Source organism: Eurosta solidaginis, chromosome 1 (assembly GCF_040869045.1).
Source record: "Eurosta solidaginis isolate ZX-2024a chromosome 1, ASM4086904v1, whole genome shotgun sequence".
Lineage (NCBI taxonomy): Eukaryota > Metazoa > Arthropoda > Insecta > Diptera > Tephritidae > Eurosta > Eurosta solidaginis.
Window position 1 is genome coordinate 344,196,886 of NC_090319.1, and position 18,587 is coordinate 344,215,472.

An 18,587-nucleotide genomic window follows, 5' to 3' on the forward strand; every position below is an offset into this window, starting at 1 on the left:
CACCTCAACTCTTTCAATTTTACTTTAAGCTTAACTATTTTAACTTTTCATATTATAGTTTTCTGGTTTTATCTAACTAAGCTAATTAACATAATTCGACGTTTAATTTATAGGGTCCACTATCAGGGTTCGACGCTTATCGTAGTTTTTTAGGATATTTATTTGAACACTTCAACTCTTTCAATTTTACTTTAAGCTAACTATTTTAACTTTTCATATTATAGTTTCCTGGTTTTATCAAACTAAGCTAATTAACATAATTCGACGTTTAATTTATAGGGTCCACTCTCAGGATTCGACGCTTATCGTGGTTTTTTAGGATATTTATTTGAACACCTCAACTCTTTCAATTTTACGTTAAGCTAACTATTTACGCTTTTCATATTACTTATAGTTTTGTAGTTTTATCTAACTCAGCTAATTAACACAATTCGACGTTTAATTTATAGGGTCTACACACAGGGTTCGACGCTTTTCATGGCTTTTTATAGGATATTGATTTAAACACCTCAACTCTTTCAATTTAAATCTACGTTTGTCATATTAGTTGCAGTTTTCAAGTTTTATCTAACTGAGCTGATTAACACAATTCGACGTTTAATTTATAGGGTCCACTCTCAGGGTTCGACGCTTATCGTGGTTTTTTAGGATATTTATTTTAACACCTCAACACTTTCAATTTTACTTTAAGCTAAGTATTTAAGCTTTTCATATAACTTATAGTTTCCTGGTTGTATCTAACTAAGCTAATTAACATAATTCGACTTTTAATTTATAGGGTCCACTCTCAGGGTTCGATGCTTCTCGTGGTTTTTTAGGATATTTATTTGAACACCTCAACTCTTTCAATTTTACTTTAAGCTAACTATTTACGCTTTTCATATTACGTATAGTTTTCTGGTTGTATCTAACTAAGCTAATTAACATAATTCGGAGTTTGATTTATTGGGTCCACTCTCTGTGTTCGCCGCTTATCGTGATTTTTAAGGATATTTATTTGAACACCCCAACTCTTTCAATTTTACTTTAAGCTAACTATTTACGCTTTTAATATTACCTATAGTATTCTGGTTGTATCTAACTAAGTTAATTAACATAATTCGACGTTTAATTTATAGGGTTCACTTCCAGGGTTCGACGCTTATCGTGGTTTTTTAGGATATTTATTTGAACACCTCGACTCTTACAATTTTACTTTAAGCTAACTATTTACGCTTTTCATATTACTTATAGTTTTCTGGTTTTATCTATCTAAGCTAATTAACATAATTCGAAGTTCAATTTATAGGGTCCACTCTCAGGGTTCGACGCTTATCGTGATTTTGTAGGATATTTATTTGAACACCTCAACTCTTTCAAATTTACTTTAAGCTATTTTTTTACGCTTTTCATATTACTTATAGTTTTCTGGTTTTATCTAATTAAGCTAATTAACATACTTCGACGTTTAATTTATAGGGTCCACTCTCAGGGTTCGACGCTTATCGCGGTTTTTTAGGATATTTATTTGACAACCTCAACTCTTTCAATTTTACTTTAAGCAACTATTTTAACTTTTCATATTATAGTTTTCTGGTTTTATCTAACTAAGCTAATTAACATAATTCGACGTCTAATTTATAGAGTCTACTCTCAGGGTTCGACGCTTATCGTGGTTTTTAGGATATTTATTTCAACACCTCAACTCTTTGAATTTTACTTTAAGCTAACTATTTACGCTTTTGATATTACTTATAGTTTTCTGGTTTTATCTAACTAAGCTAATTAACATAATTCGACGTTCAATTTATAGGGTCCACTCTCAGGGTTCGACGCTTATCGTGATTTTGTAGGATATTTATTTGAACACCTCAACTCTTTCAAATTTACTTTAAGCTATCTATTTACGCTTTTCATATTACTTATAGTTTTCTGGTTTTATCTAATTAAGCTAATTAACATACTTCGACGTTTAATTTATAGGGTCCACTCTCAGGGTTCGACGCTTATCGTGGTTTTTTAGGATATTTATTTGAACACCTCAACTCTTTCAATTCTACTTTAAAATAGTTAGCTTACTACTTTAAGCTAACTATTTTAAAGTAGAATTGAAAGAGTTGAGGTGTTTTATTATTTGAACACCTCAACTCTTTCAAATTTACTTTAAGCTAACTATTAACGCTTTTCATATTACTTATAGTTTTCTGGTTTTATCTAATTAAGCTAATTAACATACTTCGACGTTTAATTTATAGGATCCACTCTCAGGGTTCGACGCTTATCGTGGTTTTTTAGGATATTTATTTGAACACCTCAACTCTTTCAAATTTACTTTAAGCTAACTATTTACGCTTTTCATATTACTTATAGTTTTGTGGTTTTATCTAATTAAGCTAATTAACATACTTCGACGTTTAATTTATAGGGTTCACTCTCAGGGTTCGACGCTTATCGTGGTTTTTTAGGATATTTATTTGAACACCTCAACTCTTTCAAATTTACTTTAAGCTAACTATTTACGCTTTTCATATTACTTATAGTTTTCTGGTTTTATCTAACTAAGCTAATTAACATAATTTGACTTTTAATTTATAGGGTCCACTCTCATGGTTCGATGCTTATCGTGGTTTTTAGGATATTTATTTGAACACCTCAACTCTTTCACTTTTTCTTTAAGCTAACTATTTACGCTTTTCATATTACGTACAGTTTTCTGGTTGTATCTAACTAAGCTAATTAACATAATTCGGAGTTTGATTTATTGGGTCCACCCTCATTGTTCGACGCTTATCGTGATTTTTTAGGATATTTATTTGAACACCTCAACTCTTTCAATTTTAGTTTAAGCTAATTTATAGGGTCCAATCTCAGGGTTCGACGCTTATCGTGGTTTTTTTAGGATATTTATTTCAATACCTCAGCTCTATCAATTTTACTTTAAGCTAACTATTTACGCTTTTCATATTACTTATAGTTTTCTGGTTTTATCTATCTAATCTAATTAATATAATTTGACGTTTAATTTATAGGGTCCACTCTCGGGTTCGACGCTTATCGTGGTTTTTTAGGATATTTATTTGACAACCTTAACTCTTTCAATTTTACTTTAAGCAACTATTTTAACTTTTCGTATTATAGTTTTCTGGTTTTATCTAACTTAGCTAATTAACATAATTCGATGTCTAATTTATAGGGTCCACTCTCAGGGTTCGACGCTTATCGTGGCTTTTTAGGATATTTATTTGAACACCTCAACTCTTTGAATTTTATTTTAAGCTAACTATTTACGCTTTTGATATTACTTATAGTTTTCTGGTTGTATCTAAGCTAGTTGACATAATTCGACGTTTAATTTATAGGGTCCACTCTCAGGGTTCGACGCTTATCGTGGTTTTTTAGGATATTTATTTGAACACCTCAACTCTTTCAATTTTACTTTAAGCTATCTATTTTCGCTTTTCATATTACTTATATTTTTACGGTTTTATCTAATTAAGCTAATTAACATATTTCGACCTTTAATTTATAGGGTCCACTCTCAGGGTTCGACGCTTACCGGGATTTTTTTGGATATTTATTTGAACACCTCAACTCTTTCAATTTTAGTTTAAGCTAATTTATAGGGTCCACTCTCAGGGTTCGACGCTTATCGTGGTTTTTTTAGGATATTTATTTCAATAGCTCAGCTCTATCAATTTTACTTTAAGCTAACAATTTACACTTTTCATATTACTTATAGTTTTCTGCTTTTATCTAAATAAGCTGGTTAACATAATTACACGTTTAATTTATAGGGTCCACTCTCAGGGTTCGACGATTATCGTAGTTTTTTACGATATTTATTTGAACACCTCAACTCTTTCAATTTTACTTTAAGCTTAACTACTTAAACTTTTCATATTATAGTTTTCTGGTTTTATCTAAGCTAATTAACATAATTCGACGTTTAATTTATAGGGTCCACTCTCAGGGTTCGACGCTTATCGTTATTTTTAGGATATTTATTTGAACACCTCAACTCTTTCAATTTTACTTTAAGCTAACTATTTACGCTTTTCATATTACTTATAGTTTTCTGGTTTTATCTAACTAAGCTAATTAACATAACTCGACGTTTAATTTATTGGGTCCACTCTCAGGGTTCGACGCTTATCGTGATTTTTTAGGATATTTATTTGAACACCTCAACTCTTTCAATTTTACTTTAAGCTAACTATTCACGCCTTTCATATTACTTATAGTTTTCTAGTTTTATCTAGCTCAGCTAATTAACATAATTCGACTTTTAATTTATAGTTTCACCACACTGGGTTCGACGCTTTTCATGGTTTTTGATAGGATATTGATTTCAACACCTCAACTCTTTCAATTTGAATCTATGTTTGGCATATTAGTTGCAGTTTTCAAGTTTTATCCTTTATTATTACTTATAGTTTTCTGGGTGTTGACCACACAGGGTTTGAAGCTTTTCGTGGTTTTTTTTTATAGGATATTGATTTCAACACCTCAACTCTTTCAATTTAAATCTACGTGTGTCATATTAGTTGCAGTTTTCAAGTTCTATCTAACTCAGCTGATTAAGATAATTCGACATTTAATTTATAGGGTCCACTCTCAGGGTTCGACGCTTATCGCGGTTTTTTAGGATATTTATTTGACAACCTCAACTCTTTCAATTTTACTTTAAGCAACTATTTTAACTTTTCATATTATAGTTTTCTGGTTTTATCTAACTAAGCTAATTAACATAATTCGACGTCTAATTTATAGGGTCCACCCTCAGGGTTCGACGCTTATCGTGGTTTTTAGGATATTTCAACACCTCAACTCTTTGAATTTTACTTTAAGCTAACTATTTACGATTTTGATATTACTTATAGTATTCTGGTTGTATCTAACTAAGTTAATTAACATAATTCGACGTTTAATTTATAGGGTCCACTCCCAGGGTTCGACGCTTATCGTGGTTTTTTAGGATATTTATTTGAACACCTCAACTCTTACAATTTTACTTTAAGCTAACTATTTACGCTTTTCATATTACTTATAGTTTTCTGGTTTTATCTATCTAAGCTAATTAACATAATTCGACGTCTAATTTATAGGGTCCACTCTCAGGTTCGACGCTTATCGTGGTTTTTTAGGATATTTATTTGAACACCTCAACTCTTTGAATTTTATTTTAAGCTAACTATTTACGCTTTTGATATTACTTATAGTTTTCTGGTTGTATCTAAGCTAATTGACATAATTCGACGTTTAATTTATAGGGTCCACTCTCAGGGTTCGACGCTTATCGTGGTTTTTAGGATATTTATTTGAACACCTCAAGTATTTCAATTTTACTTTAAGCTAACTATTTACGCTTTTCATATTACTTATAGTTTTCTGGTTTTATCTAACTAAGCTAATTAACATAATTCGACGTTTAATTATAGGGTCCACTCTCAGGGCTCGACGCTTATCGTGGTTTTTAGGATATTTATTTGAACACCTCAACTGTTTCAATTTTACTTTAAGCTAACTATTTACGCTTTTCATATTACTTATAGTTTTCTGGTTTTATCTAACTAAGCTAATTAACATAACTCGACGTTTAATTTATTGGGTCCACTCTCAGGGTTCGACGCTTATCGTGATTTTTTAGGATATTTATTTGAACACCTCAACTATTTCAATTTTACTTTAAGCTAACTATTCACGCCTTTCATATTACTTATAGTTTTCTAGTTTTATCTAGCTCAGCTAATTAACATAATTCGACTTTTAATTTATAGGTTCAACACACAAGGTTCGACGCTTTTCATGGTTTTTGATAGGATATTGATTTCAACACCTCAACTCTTTCAATTTGAATCTACGTTTGTCGTATTAGTTGCAGTTTTCAAGTTTTATCTTTTATTATTACTTATAGTTTTGTGGGTGTTGACCACACAGGGTTTGAAGCTTTTCGTGGTTTTTTTTATAGGATATTGATTTCAACACCTCAACTCTTTCAATTTAAATCTACGTTTGTCATATTAGTTGCAGTTTTCAAGTTCTATCTAACTCAGTTGATTAACATAATTCGACGTTTAATTTATAGGGTCCACTCTCAGGGTTCGACGCTTATCGCGGTTTTTTAGGATATTTATTTGACAACCTCAACTCTTTCAATTTTACTTTAAGCAACTATTTTAACTTTTCATATTATAGTTTTCTGGTTTTATCTAACTAAGCTAATTAACATAATTCGACGTCTAATTTATAGAGTCTACTCTCAGGGTTCGACGCTTATCGTGGTTTTTAGGATATTTATTTCAACACCTCAACTCTTTGAATTTTACTTTAAGCTAACTATTTACGCTTTTGATATTACTTATAGTTTTCTGGTTTTATCTAACTAAGCTAATTAACATAATTCGACGTTCAATTTATAGGGTCCACTCTCAGGGTTCGACGCTTATCGTGATTTTGTAGGATATGTATTTGAACACCTCAACTCTTTCAAATTTACTTTAAGCTATCTATTTACGCTTTTCATATTACTTATAGTTTTCTGGTTTTATCTAATTAAGCTAATTAACATACTTCGACGTTTAATTTATAGGGTCCACTCTCAGGGTTCGACGCTTATCGTGGTTTTTTAGGATATTTATTTGAACACCTCAACTCTTTCAATTCTACTTTAAAATAGTTAGCTTAAAGTAGAATTGAAAGAGTTGAGGTATTTTATTATTTGAACACCTCAACTCTTTCAAATTTACTTTAAGCTAACTATTAACGCTTTTCATATTACTTATAGTTTTCTGGTTTAACTAATTAAGCTAATTAACATACTTCGTCGTTTAATTTATAGGATCCACTCTCAGGGTTCGACGCTTATCGTGGTTTTTTAGGATATTTATTTGAACACCTCAACTCTTTCAAATTTACTTTAAGCTAACTATTTACGCTTTTCATATTACTTATAGTTTTGTGGTTTTATCTAATTAAGCTAATTAACATACTTCGACGTCTAATTTATAGGGTCCACTCTCAGGGTTCGACGCTTATCGTGGTTTTTTAGGATATTTAGTTGAACACCTCAATTCGTTAAATTTTACTTTAAGCTAACTATTTACGCTTTTCATATTACTTATAGTTTTCTGGTTTTATCTAACTAAGCTAATTAACATAATTTGACTTTTAATTTATAGGGTCCACTCTCATGGTTCGATGCTTATCGTGGTTTTTAGGATATTTATTTGAACACCTCAACTCTTTCACTTTTACTTTAAGCAAACTATTTACGCTTTTCATATTACGTACAGTTTTCTGGTTGTATCTAACTAAGCTAATTAACATAATTCGGAGTTTGATTTATTGGGTCCACCCTCATTGTTCGACGCTTATCGTGATTTTTTAGGATATTTATTTGAACACCTCAACTCTTTCAATTTTAGTTTAAGCTAATTTATAGGGTCCACTCTCAGGGTTCGACGCTTATTGTGGTTTTTTTAGGATATTTATTTCAATACCTCAGCTCTATCAATTTTACTTTAAGCTAACTATTTACGCTTTTCATATTACTTATAGTTTTCTGGTTTTATCTATCTAATCTAATTAATATAATTCGACGTTTAATTTATAGGGTCCACTCTCGGGTTCGACGCTTATCGTGGTTTTTTAGGATATTTATTTGACAACCTTAACTCTTTCAATTTTACTTTAAGCAACTATTTTAACTTTTCATATTATAGTTTTCTGGTTTTATCTAACTTAGCTAATTAACATAATTCGATGTCTAATTTATAGGGTCCACTCTCAGGGTTCGACGCTTATCGTGGCTTTTTAGGATATTTATTTGAACACCTCAACTCTTTGAATTTTATTTTAAGCTAACTATTTACGCTTTTGATATTACTTATAGTTTTCTGGTTGTATCTAAGCTAGTTGACATAATTCGACGTTTAATTTATAGGGTCCACTCTCAGGGTTCGACGCTTATCGTGGTTTTTTAGGATATTTATTTGAACACCTCAACTCTTTCAATTTTACTTTAAGCTATCTATTTTCGCTTTTCGTATTACTTATATTTTTACGGTTTTATCTAATTAAGCTAATTAACATAATTCGACCTTTAATTTACAGGGTCCACTCTCAGGGTTCGACGCTTACCGTAATTTTTTAGGATATTTATTTGAACACCTCAACTCGTTCAATTTTAGTTTAAGCTAATTTATAGGGTCCACCCTCAGGGTTCGACGCTTATCGTGGTTTTTTTTAGGATATTTATTTCAATACCTCAGCTCTATCAATTTTACTTTAAGCTAACTATTTACACTTTTCATATTACTTATAGTTTTCTGCTTTTATCTAAATAAGCTGGTTAACATAATTAGACGTTTAATTTATAGGGTCCACTCTCAGGGTTCGACGATTATCGTAGTTTTTTACGATATTTATTTGAACACCTCAACTCTTTCAATTTTACTTTAAGCTTAACTATTTAAACTTTTCATATTATAGTTTTCTGGTTTTATCTAAGCTAATTAACATAATTCGACGTTTAATTTATAGGGTCTACTCTCAGGGTTCGACGCTTATCGTTATTTTTAGGATATTTATTTGAACACCTCAACTCTTTCAATTTTACTTTAAGCTAACTATTTACGCTTTTCATATTACTTATAGTTTTCTGGTTTTATCTAACTAAGCTAATTAACATAACTCGACGTTTAATTTATTGGGTCCACTCTCAGGGTTCGACGCTTAACGTGATTTTTTAGGATATTTATTTGAACACCTCAACTCATTCAATTTTACTTTAAGCTAACTATTCACGCCTTTCATATTACTTATAGTTTTCTAGTTTTATCTAGCTCAGCTAATTAAAATAATTCGACTTTTAATTTATAGTTTCACCACACTGGGTTCGACGCTTTTCATGGTTTTTGATAGGATATTGATTTCAACTCTTTCAATTTGAATCTATGTTTGGCATATTAGTTGCAGTTTTCAAGTTTTATCCTTTATTATTACTTATAGTTTTCTGGGTGTTAACCACACAGGGTTTGAAGCTTTTCGTGGTTTTTTTTTATAGGATATTGATTTCAACACCTCAACTCTTTCAATTTAAATCTACGTGTGTCATATTAGTTGCAGTTTTCAAGTTCTATCTAACTCAGCTGATTAAGATAATTCGACATTTAATTTATAGGGTCCACTCTCAGGGTTCGACGCTTATCGCTGTTTTTTAGGATATTTATTTGACAACCTCAACTCTTTCAATTTTACTTTAAGCAACTATTTTAACTTTTCATATTATAGTTTTCTGGTTTTATCTAACTAAGCTAATTAACATAATTCGACGTCTAATTTATAGGGTCCACCCTCAGGGTTCGACGCTTATCGTGGTTTTTAGGATATTTCAACACCTCAACTCTTTGAATTTTACTTTAAGCTAACTATTTACGATTTTGATATTACTTATAGTTTTCTGGTTTTATCTAACTAAGCTAATTAACATAATTCGACGTTTAATTTATAGGGTCCACTCTCAGGGTTCGACGCTTATCGTGATTTTTTAGGATATTTATTTGAACATCTCAACTCTTTCAAATTTACTTTAAGCTAACTATTTACGCTTTTCATATTACTTACAGTTTTCTGGTTTTATCTAATTAAGCTAATTAACATACTTCGACGTTTAATTTATAGGGTCCACTCTCAGGGTTCGACGCTTATCGTGGTTTTTTAGGATATTTATTTAAACACCTCAACCCGTTCAATTTTACTTTAAGCTAACTATTTACGCTTTTCATATTACTTATAGTTTTCTGGTTTTATCTAACTAAGCTAATTACCATAATTCGACGTTTAAATTATAGGGTCCACTCTCAGGGTTCGACGCTTATCGTGGTTATTTAGGATATTTATTTGAACACCTCAACTCTTTCAATTCTACTTTAAGCTAACTATTTACGCTTTTCATATTATTTATTGTTTTCTGATTTTACCTATCTAATCTAATTAACATAATTCGACGTTTAATTTATAGGGTCCACTCTCAGGTTTCGACGCTTATCGTGGTTTTTTAGGATATTTATTTGACAAAATCAACTCTTTCAATTATACTTTAAGATAACTATTTACGCTTTTCATATTACTTATAGTTTTCTGGTTTTATCTAACTAAGCTAATTAACATAATTCGACGTTTAAATTATAGGGTCCACTCTCAGGGTTCGACGCTTATCGTGATTTTTTAGGATATTTATTTGAACATCTCAACTCTTTCAAGTTTACTTTAAGCTAACTATTTACGCTTTTCATATTACTTATAGTTTTCTGGTTTTATCTAACTAAGCTAATTAACATAATTCGACGTTTAAATTATAGGGTCCACTCTCAGGGTTCGACGCTTATCGTGGTTTTTAGGATATTTATTTAAACGCCTCAACTCGTTCAATTTTACTTTAAGCTAACTATTATTTACGCTTTTCATATTACTTATAGTTTTCTGGTTTTATCTAACTAAGCTAATTAACATAATTCGGCGTTTAAATTATAGGGTCCTCTCTCAGGGTTCGACGCTTATCGTGGTTATTTAGGATATTTATTTGAACACCTCAACTCTTTCAATTCTACTTTAAGCTAACTATTTACGCTTTTCATATTACTTATTGTTTTCTGGTTTTATCTATCTAATCTAGTTAACATAATTCGACGTCTAATTTATAGGGTCCACTCTCAGGGTTCGACGCTTATCGTGGTTTTTTAGGATATTTATTTCAACACCTCAACTCTTTCAATTCTACTTTAAGCTAACTATTTACGCTTTTCATATTACTTATAGTTTTCTGGTTTTATCTATCTAATCTAATTAACATAATTCGACGTCTAATTTATAGGGTCCACTCTCAGGGTTCGACGCTTATCGTGGTTTTTTAGGATATTTATTTCAACACCTCAACTCGTTCAATTTTACTTTAAGTTAACTATTTACGCTTTTCATATTACTTATAGTTTTCTGGTTTTATCTAACTAAGCTAATTAACATAATTCGACGTTTAATTTATAGGGTCCACTCTCAGGGTTCGACGCTTATCGTGGTTTTTTAGGATATTTATTCGGACATCTCATCTTTTTCAATTTAAATTTAAGCTAACTATTTACGCTTTTCATATTACATATAGTTTTCTAGTTTTATCTAACCAAGCTAATTAACATAATTCGACGTTGAATTTATAGGGTCCACTCTCAGGGTTCGACGCTTATCGTGGTTTTTTAGGATATTTATTTGGACATCTCATCTTTTTCAATTTTACTTTAAGCAACTATTTTAACTTTTCGTATTATAGTTTTCTGGTTTTATCTAACTAAGCTAATTAACATAATTCGACGTTTAATTTATAGGATCCACTCTCAGGGTTAGACGCTTATCGCGGTTTTTTAGGATATTTTTTTGAACACCCCAACTCTTTCAATTTTAACTTAAACTAACTATTTACGCTTTTCATATTACTTATAGTTTTCTGGTTTTATCTAACTAAGCTAATTAACATAATTCGACGTTTAATTTATAGGCTCAACACACAGGGTTCGAAGCTTTTCGTGGTTTTTTTTATAGGATATTGATTTCAATACCTCAACTCTTTCAATTTAAATCTTATGTTTGTCATATTAGTTGCAGTTTTCAAGTTTTATCTAACTCAGCTGATTAACATAATTGGACGTTTAATTTATAGCGTCCACTCTCAGGGTACGACGCTTATCGCGGTTTATTAGGATATTTATTTGAACACCCCAACTCTTTCAATTTTACTTTAAGCTAACTATTTACGCTTTTCATATTACTTATAGTTTTCTGGTTTTATTTAACTAAGCTAATTAAGATAATTCGACGTTTAATTTATAGGGTCCACTCACAGGGTTCGACGCTTATCGTGGTTTTTAGGATATTTATTTGAACACCTCAACTCTTTCAATTGTACTTTAAGCTAACTATTTACGCTTTTGATATTACTTATAGTTTTCTAGTTTTATCTAACTAAGCCAATTAACATAATTCGACGTTTAATTTATAGCGTCCACTCAGGGTTCGACGCTTATCGTGGTTTTTTAGGATATTTATTCGGACATCTCATCTTTTTCAATTTAACTTTAAGCTAACTATTTACGCTTTTCATATTACATATAGTTTTCTAGTTTTATCTAACCAAGCTAATTAACATAATTCGACGTCTAATTTATAGGGTCCACTCTCAGGGTTCGACGCTTATCGTGGTTTTTTAAGATATTTATTTGGATATCTCATCTTTTTCAATTTTACTTTAAGCAACTATTTTAACTTTTCGTATAATAGTTTTCTGGTTTTATCTAACTAAGCTAATTAACAAAATTCGACGTCTAATTTATAGGGTCCAGTCTCAGGGTTCGACGCTTATCGTGGTTTTTAGGATATTTATTTGAACACCTCAACTCTTTCAAATTTACTTTAAGCTAACTATTTACGCTTTTCATATTACTTAAAGTTTTCTGGTTTCATCTAACTAAGCTAATTAACATAATTCGACGTTTAATTTATAGGGTCCACTCTCAGGGTTCGACGCTTATCGTGGGTTTTTAGGATATTTATTTGAACACATCAACTCTTTGAATTTTACTTTAAGCTAACTATTTACGCTTTTCATATTACTTATAGTTTTCTAGTTGTATCTAACTAAGCTAATTAACATAAGTCGACGTTTAATTTATAGGGTCCACTCTCAGGGTTCGACGCTTATCGTGATTTTTTAGGATATTTGTTTGAACACCTCAACTCTTTAAAATTTACTTTAAGCTAACTATTTACGCTTTTCATATTACTTATAGTTTTCTGGTTTTATCTGTCTAATCTAATTAACATAATTCGACGTCTAATTTATAGGGTCCACTCTCAGGGTTCGACGCTTATCGTGGTTTTTTAGGATATTTATTTCAACACCTCAACTCGTTCAATTTTACTTTAAGCTAACTATTTACGCTTTTCATATTACTTATAGTTTTCTGGTTTTATCTAACTAAGCTAATTAACATAATTCGACGTTTAATTTATAGGGTCCACTCTCAGGGTTCGACGCTTATCGTGGTTTTTTAGGATATTTATTCGGACATCTCATCTTTTTCAATTTAACTTTAAGCTAACTATTGACGCTTTTCATATTACATATAGTTTTCTAGTTTTATCTAACCAAGCTAATTAACATAATTCGACGTTTAATTTATAGGGTCCACTCTCAGGGTTCGACGCTTATCGTGGTTTTTTAGGATATTTATTTGGACATCTCATCTTTTTCAATTTTACTTTAAGCAACTATTTTAACTTTTCGTATTATAGTTTTCTGGTTTTATCTAACTAAGCTAATTAACATAATTCGACGTTTAATTTATAGGATCCACTCTCAGGGTTAGACGCTTATCGCGGTTTTTTAGGATATTTTTTTGAACACCCCAACTCTTTCAATTTTAACTTAAACTAACTATTTACGCTTTTCATATTACTTATAGTTTTCTGGTTTTATCTAACTAAGCTAATTAACATAATTCGACGTTTAATTTATAGGCTCAACACACAGGGTTCGAAGCTTTTCGTGGTTTTTTTTATAGGATATTGATTTCAATACCTCAACTCTTTCAATTTAAATCTTATGTTTGTCATATTAGTTGCAGTTTTCAAGTTTTATCTAACTCAGCTGATTAACATAATTGGACGTTTAATTTATAGCGTCCACTCTCAGGGTACGACGCTTATCGCGGTTTATTAGGATATTTATTTGAACACCCCAACTCTTTCAATTTTACTTTAAGCTAACTATTTACGCTTTTCATATTACTTATAGTTTTCTGGTTTTATTTAACTAAGCTAATTAAGATAATTCGACGTTTAATTTATAGGGTCCACTCACAGGGTTCGACGCTTATCGTGGTTTTTAGGATATTTATTTGAACACCTCAACTCTTTCAATTGTACTTTAAGCTAACTATTTACGCTTTTGATATTACTTATAGTTTTCTAGTTTTATCTAACTAAGCTAATTAACATAATTCGACGTTTAATTTATAGGGTCCACTCAGGGTTCGACGCTTATCGTGGTTTTTTAGGATATTTATTCGGACATCTCATCTTTTTCAATTTAACTTTAAGCTAACTATTTACGCTTTTCATATTACATATAGTTTTCTAGTTTTATCTAACCAAGCTAATTAACATAATTCGACGTCTAATTTATAGGGTCCACTCTCAGGGTTCGACGCTTATCGTGGTTTTTTAAGATATTTATTTGGATATCTCATCTTTTTCAATTTTACTTTAAGCAACTATTTTAACTTTTCGTATTATAGTTTTCTGGTTTTATCTAACTATGCTAATTAACAAAATTCGACGTCTAATTTATAGGGTCCAGTCTTAGGGTTCGACGCTTATCGTGGTTTTTAGGATATTTATTTGAACACCTCAACTCTTTCAAATTTACTTTAAGCTAACTATTTACGCTTTTCATATTACTTAAAGTTTTCTGGTTTCATCTAACTAAGCTAATTAACATAATTCGACGTTTAATTTATAGGGTCCACTCTCAGGGTTCGACGCTTATCGTGGGTTTTTAGGATATTTATTTGAACACATCAACTCTTTGAATTTTACTTTAAGCTAACTATTTACGCTTTTCATATTACTTATAGTTTTCTAGTTGTATCTAACTAAGCTAATTAACATAAGTCGACGTTTAATTTATAGGGTCCACTCTCAGGGTTCGACGCTTATCGTGATTTTTTAGGATATTTATTTGAACACCTCAACTCTTTAAAATTTACTTTAAGCTAACTACGCTTTTCATATTACTATTAGTTTTCTGGTTTTATCTAATTAAGCTAATTAACATAATTCGACGTTTAATTTATAGGGTCCACTGTCAGGGTTCGACTCTAATCGTGGTTTTTTAGGATATTTATTTCAACACCTCAACTCGTTCAATTTTACTTTAAGCTAACTATTTACGCTTTTCATATTACTTATAGTTTTCTGGTTTTATCTATCTAATCTAATTAACATAATTCGACGTTTAATTTATAGGGTCCACTCTCAGGGTTCGACACTTATCGTGGTTCTTTAGGATATTTATTTGACAACCTCAACTCTTTCAATTTTACTTTAAGCAACTATTTTAACTTTTCGTATTATAGTTTTCTGGTTTTATCTAACTAAGCTAATTAACATAATTCGACGGCTAATTTATAGGGTCCAGTTTCAGGGTTCGACGCTTATCGTGGTTTTTAGGATATTTATTTGAATACCTCAACTCTTTGAATTTTACTTTAAGCTAACTATTTACGCTTTTCATATTAGTTATAGTTTTTTGGGTTTATCTAACTAAGCTAATTAACATAATTCGACGTTTAATTTATAGGGTCCACTCACAGGGTTCGACGCTTATCGTGGTTTTTAGGATATTTATTTGAACACCTCAACTCTTTCAATTGTACTTTAAGCTAACTATTTACGCTTTTGATATTACTTATAGTTTTCTAGTTTTATCTAACTAAGCTAATTAACATAATTCGACGTTTAATTTATAGGGTCCACTCAGGGTTCGACGCTTATCGTGGTTTTTTAGGATATTTATTCGGACATCTCATCTTTTTCAATTTAACTTTAAGCTAACTATTTACGCTTTTCATATTACATATAGTTTTCTAGTTTTATCTAACCAAGCTAATTAACATAATTCGACGTCTAATTTATAGGGTCCACTCTCAGGGTTCGACGCTTATCGTGGTTTTTTAGGATATTTATTTCAACACATCAACTCGTTCAATTTTACTTTAAGCTAACTATTTACGCTTTTCATATTACTTATAGTTTTCTGGTTTTATCTATCTAATCTAATTAACATAATTCGACGTTTAATTTATAGGGTCCACTCTCAGGGTTCGACACTTATCGTGGTTCTTTAGGATATTTATTTGACAACCTCAACTCTTTCAATTTTACTTTAAGCAACTATTTTAACTTTTCGTATTATAGTTTTCTGGTTTTATCTAACTAAGCTAATTAACATAATTCGACGGCTAATTTATAGGGTCCAGTTTCAGGGTTCGACGCTTATCGTGGTTTTTAGGATATTTATTTGAATACCTCAACTCTTTGAATTTTACTTTAAGCTAACTATTTACGCTTTTCATATTAGTTATAGTTTTTTGGGTTTATCTAACTAAGCTAATTAACATAATTCGACGTTTAATTTATAGGATCTACTCTCAGGGTTCGACGCCTACCGTGGTTTTTACGTATATTTATTTGAACACCTCAACTCTTTCCATTTTCCTTTAAGCTAACTATTTACGCTTTTAATATTACTTATAGTTTTCTGGTTTTATCTAAGCTAATTAACATAATTCGACGTTTAATTTATAGGGTCAACACACAGGGTCCGAAGCTTTTCGTCGTTTTTTTATAGGATATTGATTTCAACACCTCAACTCTTTCAATTTAAATCTACCTTTGTTATATTAGTTGCAGTTTTCAAGTTTTCTCTAACTCAGCTGATTAACATAATTCGACGTTTAATTTATAGGGTCCACTCTCAGGGTTAGACGCTTATCGCGGTTTTTTAGGATATTTTTTTGAACAACCCAACTCTTTCAATTTTACTTTAAGCTAACTATTTACGCTTTTCATATTACTTATAGTTTTCTGGTTTTACCTAACTAAGCTAATTCGACGATTAATTTTTGGGTCCACTCTCAGGGTTCGACGCTTATCGTGGTTTTTTAGGATATTTATTTGAACACTTAAATTTTTTCAATTTTACTTTAAGCTAACTATTTACGCTTTTCATATTAGTTATAGTTTTTTGGGTTTATCTAACTAAGCTAATTAACATAATTCGACGTTTAATTTATAGGATCTACTCTCAGGGTTCGACGCCTACCGTGGTTTTTACGTATATTTATTTGAACACCTCAACTCTTTCCATTTTCCTTTAAGCTAACTATTTACGCTTTTAATATTACTTATAGTTTTCTGGTTTTATCTAAGCTAATTAACATAATTCGACGTTTAATTTATAGGGTCCACTCTCAGGGTTCGACGCTTATCGTGGTTTTTAGGATATTTATTTGAACACCTTAACTCTTTCAATTTTACTTTAAGCTATTTACGCTTTTCATATTACTTATACTTTTCTAGTTTTATCTAACTCAGCTAATTAACATAATTCGACGTTTGATTTATAGGGTCAACACACAGGGTTCGAAGCTTTTCGTGGTTTTTTTTATAGGATATTGATTTCAACACCTCAACTCTTAAAATTTAAATCTACCTTTGTCATATTAGTTGCAGTTTTCATGTTTTATCCAACTCAGCTGATTAACATAATTCGACGTTTAATTTATAGGGTCCACTCTCAGGGCTCGACCCTTATCGCGGTTTTTTAGGATATCTATTTGAACACCCCAACTCTTTAAATTTTACTTTAAGCTAACTATTTACGCTTTTCATATTACTTATAGTTTTTTGGTTTTATCTAACTAAGCTAATTACCATAATTCGACGTTTAATTTATAGGATCCACTCTCAGGGTTCGACGCTTATCGTGGTTTTTTAAGATATTTATTTGAATATCTCATCTTTTTCAATTTTACTTTAAGCAACTATTTTAACTTTTCGTATTATAGTTTTCTGGTTTTATCTAACTAAGCTAATTAACAAAATTCGACGTCTAATTTATAGGGTCCAGTCTCAGGGTTCGACGCTTATCGTGGTTTTTAGGATATTTATTTGAACACCTCAACTCTTTCAATTTTACTTTAAGATAACAATTTACGCTTTTCATATTACTTATAGTGTTTTGGTTTTATCTAACTCAGCTGATTAACATAATTCGACGTTTAATTTATAGGGTCCACTCTCAGGGTTCGACGCTTATCGTGGTTTTTTAGGATATTTTTTTGAACACCTCAACACTTTCAATTTTACTTTAAGCTATTTACGCTTTTCATATTACTTATACTTTTCTAGTTTTATCTAACTCAGCTAATTAACATAATTCGACGTTTGATTTATAGGGTCAACACACAGGGTTCGAAGCTTTTCGTGGTTTTTTTTATAGGATATTGATTTCAACACCTCAACTCTTAAAATTTAAATCTACCTTTGTCATATTAGTTGCAGTTTTCATGTTTTATCCAACTCAGCTGATTAACATAATTCGACGTTTAATTTATAGGGTCCACTCTCAGGGCTCGACGCTTATCGCGGTTTTTTAGGATATCTATTTGAACACCCCAACTCTTTAAATTTTACTTTAAGCTAACTATTTACGCTTTTCATATTACTTATAGTTTTTTGGTTTTATCTAACTAAGCTAATTACCATAATTCGACGTTTAATTTATAGGATCCACTCTCAGGGTTCGACGCTTATCGTGGTTTTTACGTATATTTATTTGAACACCTCAACTCTTTCCATTTTGCTTTAAGCTAACTATTTATGCTTTTCATATTACTTATAGTTTTCTGGTTTTATCTAAGCTAATTAACATAATTCGACGTTTAATTTATAGGGTCCACTCTCAGGGTTCGACGCTTATCGTGGTTTTTTAGGAC